Raw genomic sequence first — 4,630 nt, 5'->3', positions numbered from 1 at the left:
GGAGACTGACAGCAACAATTGAGGGGCAGACCAGTGGGGGGCACCAGGCCGCCAGCCAAGGTGGGTGCCAGTGGGGGGCCCCCCAACCACCCTGCCCGCTGGTCGCCCCACAGATGGCCCTGATTGCTGGCCAGGCCTAGGGACCCTGCTCTATATATTGGGAACAGTCCCTTAGATTTAAAAATTAAAACCTGGCAAGCCTACTCTAACACTGAAAAAAACAGGATGAAGCAGTGATGACATGCATGGACTCTGGCCTGCACATTTTGTGGTCAGCCCTGATTCCGACACTTATAACTGTGTGACAAAGCCAATTACTTAACTTCTCTCTACTTCAGTTTTTCCACCCATAAGATGGGGAAAATGGTACTATTGCCTCAGAAAGATCATCCTATGTACTACTTTTTATAATCAGAGCAAAAAAAATGTAGCTGCCCATACAACAGCTAGATACCTTTCACCTGTATGAAAAGTATGGTCACTGGTGCATGCAGTGTCCTGGATTGCGAGAGGGATGTCCTACTGCCGGTTTAGGCCTAAGGGGTCCTGGATTGCAAGAGGACGCAGGCTGGGCTGAGGGACCCCCCCAGCCCCTGTGCACAAATTTCATACACTGGGCTTCTAGTGTTGAATAAGAGTGGCAAAAGCAGAAATATCTGTCTTGTTCCTGATTTTAAGGGAAATGCTTTTAGTTTTTGCCCATTGAGTATGATATTGGCTGGTTGTCATATATGGCATTTATTATGTTGCGGTATCATTCCTTTATTCCCACTTTGCTGAGAGTTTTTATCATAAATGGGTAATGGATTTTGTCAAATGCTTTTTCCACATCTATTGATAAGACATGCGATTTTTATCCTTCATTTTGTTTATGTGATACATGATGTTTATTGTTCTGTGAATATTTTACCAGCCTTGTATCCCTGAAATAAATCTCACTTGGTCATGGTGTATGATCTTCTTAATGTATATACACATTGCTAATGTTTTATTGAGGATTTTAGCATCTATATTCATCAAGGATATTGGCCTGAAATTTTCTTTATTTGTAGTGTCTTTTTCTGATTTTGGAATAATGCTGGCCTTGTAAAAAGAGCTTGGAAGTCTTCTCTCATCTTAAATTTTTTGAAATAGTTTGAGGAGGATAGGTGTTAGTTCTTTAAATGTTTGGTAAAACTTGCCTGTGAAGCCATCTGGTCCAGAACTTTTGTTTGCTGGGAATTTTTTGATTACTGCTTCAATTTCATTAGTTGTTATTGGCCTATTCAAGTTTCTGATTCTTTCTCATTGAGTTTTGGAAGATTATTTGTTTCTAGGAATTTTTTCAATTTCTAGGAATTTATCCATTTCTTCAAGATTGTTCAATTTGTTGGCATAGTATATTCTTACAATCCTTTGTATTTCTGTGATATCATTTGTTGCTTTGCCTCTTTCATTTCTGGTTTTATTTATTTAGGTCCTTTCTCTTTGTTTCTTGATAAGTCTGGCTAAAAGTTCATCAATCTTGTTTATATTTTTGAAGAACCAGCTCTTGGTTTGGTTGATCTTTTGTATTGTCATTTAGTCTCTATGTTATTTGCTTTCAATTTGATCTTTATTATTTCCTTCCTTCTGCTTTTCTTGTTCTCTTACTAATTCTTTTAGTTGTAAGGTTAGATTGTTTATTTGAGCTTTTTCTTTAATGCGCACCTGAGGATGTTTTTCCATAGATTTTTAGGGAGATTAAAAGAGAGAAAGACAGAGAGAAACACCAATGGGAGAGAAACACATTAATTGGTTGCCTCCTGCACAAGCCTGGACCAGGGCCTGGGCCAGGGAAGAGCCTGATACCAAGGTATGTGCCCTTGCTTTTGACGAGAATCTGCAGGCCGACGCTCTATCCACTGGGCCAAACCAAGTAGGGCCTTTTTCTTGTTTCTTGAGGTAGGCCTGTAGTGCTATGAGCTCCCCTCTCAGGACTACTTCCACTGTGTCCCATAGATTTTGGATTGTTGTATGTTCATTTTCATTTGTTTCCAGGAAGGTTTTAATTTCTTCCTTGATCTCATCGGTAATCCAGTCATTGTTTGATAAAATGCTATTTAGCCTCCATGTGTTTGAATGTCTTTGTAGTTGATTTCTAGTTTCATGCCATTGTGATCTGAGAAGATGCTTGATATGATTTAAATCTTCTTGAATTTGTGAACTTACTTTGTGTCCAACCATGTGGTCTATCTTTGATAATGTCCCATGTGTACTCGAGAAGGATGTATATGCTGCAGCTTTGGGATGAAATGTTCTGTAAGTGTCAGATCCATCAGGTCTAGTGTGTCATTTAAGGTGGCCGTTTCCTTGTTTCTATCAGCTCTCCCATGAGGAGGAAGCACCAGTCAGGTTCCTGGGAAAGTGGGGGAAATGGCTGGACCTCAAAGCCAGTCACTGATGCCCTCTGAGACTGGCCAGACCCATAGGCTGGGCCTCTTCTGCTGCCTCCTCAACAGGGGTCAAGCTACATCCCTGAGGGTGGGGTAATTGCCTTTCCCCAGGCTGTTGCTGTTGGGAGAGTGTGGCATGCACTTATCACTGAGCACCAATATCCCAGCTGGCCCTGCAATGTCTCCCACCCCTGACTCTCCTCATTGCCTTCCCTCTACTTAAGCCTCAGTGAGTGGCTTCAAACGAAAATCCTGTGCTCTGTTTGTTTTTGTTTTCAAAGTGGCTTTGCATCTGGCAAGCTCCATCTCTCCCTGATGGATAGAAGCCCTGCTGGCTTTCAGGGCTAGGTGGGCTGATGTAATCAGCTCTGGTCTCATGCTCCAGGTTGGGGAGCCCAGCCTGGGGTCTGGGCTGCTCTTGCAACCCCACCCTTCTTACCAGTCTTGAGGAGTTTTCTGCTCTTCCTTGTTAAAAGTCTCCTCTTCAAGTAGTCTTCAATTGGTAATTCAGGGTGAATGTTCCCCAATTTAGTTTTATTTCCAGTTTTGGTTCTGGGAGGAGGTGCAAAAAAGGATCCACTTACCCCATCACCATCTTCAAACCCCTCTTTAACCTTTGTTTAGAGTAGTTTTTAGACCACAGCAAGCCCAAGAATCAGCTGAGGCTCTGGCAAAAAGGAACATGTTGGGACCTTGCCCAGGTCTAGACGTGAGCCCAGGAGTCTGCATTATAAAACAGCTTCCCAGGTGACTGCAATGCAGGTAGTTTTCAGACCCGAGCTTTAAGGAACAGGTGACAAAGGTTTTTTCTGATTACTGTACTTATTCTTCAATAACTCTTGAGCACCTTCAAGGGGCTCTGTTAGTTCCTGGTAAGAGACAATAGGGCAGAGAGGGGTGCCAAGACTCGAGATTCAATTTTCATGTCTCAAGACGTCTATGCGGTGTACTAGGAATATCTCTCTAGGACAGTGGTTCTCAACCTTGGCTGCACATTAGAATCACCTGGGAATCTTTTTAAAATCCTGATTTCTGGGCCTCATCCTCCTGAAATTCTGTTTCTTTGTTACTCATGTTGTGGCCCCACCCCATAACAAAGAAACAGAATTTCCGGAGGAGGAGGCCCAGAAATCAGGATTTTAAAAAGATTCCCAGGTGATTCCAATGTGCAGCCAAGGTTGAGAACCACTGCTCTAGGAGTTCAGGGCTGGGAAGGTTGCTATGGGCTGCAGTTGTGAGAAGGCTTTGTGGATCCAGGTTGGAAGGGCCTGGTGATTTCTCTCCGAGGACGGAGGGTAGAATCAGAGGGGCTCTGTAAGTCAGGTTAGCCTGGAGCTGAAGTTCTGGGTGAAAGGCTGCAAGGGTTCAGTAAAGCGTAGGCACTTTATTCTGGGGTGGTCAGCTGCGACTCATGGTCTCTGTATAGGGACGTGAGGACAGCTTTGTTTTAGGGTGAGTAATTACCTGGTGTTGATGTTCAGGATCAGATGGCCATGGGATAAGTTGATGTTTGGAGCTGGCAGTAAACTTAGGATGCTGTGGGCAGGAATGAAAAGAAAGCTGTGAGGAGATTCAGAAAACACTGGATATAGTTGTGATGATGGGGATGAGGAGGTGCCCTCACAAGAACGAGAGCACCTTTTGAAAGGCCAATTGCAGAGAGAATCCTAAACAATTCAGCCTCACTGAAGCCAGTGGTAGGAAACCCATAAACAGACACCAGTCCATGTTAAGCTGATCAACCCTTTCTGGTGCCTCCATTATCTCTCTTAAATAGAAGTATCCTATTCACATGATTCCTGATGCTGCTTACTACCTATACTACTGATAAGACATTACTACCCTGAAACTGGGTCCAATAGGCCCCAAATGCGGTTCACCTCTGCCCCTGCCATGAACTTGAACCTTCTCAGAAGACCCAGTTACTAACACTTCTAGCCAAGCGGGTTCCAAACTTTACTGCAAAGTGGAATCACCAGGGGATTATAAATAAATAGAGAGAGAGAGAGAGAGAGAGAGAGAGAAGGAAGGAAGGAAGGAAGGAAGGAAGGAAGGAAGGAAGGAAGATGCCTGGCGCCCACACCTGATGTGCAACAGTTTGGAAACCATTTTGGTTTAGACACATCTCCTCCAAAGCCCTTAAAACCCCCTAGATCCTCAGCCCTTTCTGTGCGTCGCCCGGAGGGTGCACCTTGAGGTTCCGGCCGGTGGGCCTG

The 4,630-nt window shown here is 44.1% G+C and overlaps 1 long non-coding RNA gene across 1 annotated transcript in view; it reads right to left on the bottom strand.

Moving 5' to 3' along the window:
• Nucleotides 1–4,630, bottom strand: part of LOC102252757 — a 6,953-nt gene extending 2,323 nt beyond the window's left edge. Inside the window, exons 1-2 of the long non-coding RNA XR_313395.1 lie at nt 4,606–4,630; nt 3,879–3,950 (exon numbers count right to left, since the gene is read on the bottom strand). This is a non-coding gene — a long non-coding RNA (uncharacterized LOC102252757). The remainder of the gene's footprint in view (nt 1–3,878; nt 3,951–4,605) is intronic.

Source organism: Myotis brandtii, unplaced genomic scaffold, assembly GCF_000412655.1.
Source record: "Myotis brandtii unplaced genomic scaffold, ASM41265v1 scaffold17, whole genome shotgun sequence".
Taxonomy (NCBI): Eukaryota; Metazoa; Chordata; class Mammalia; order Chiroptera; family Vespertilionidae; genus Myotis; species Myotis brandtii.
This window is presented reverse-complemented; position numbering and strand designations above follow the sequence as displayed.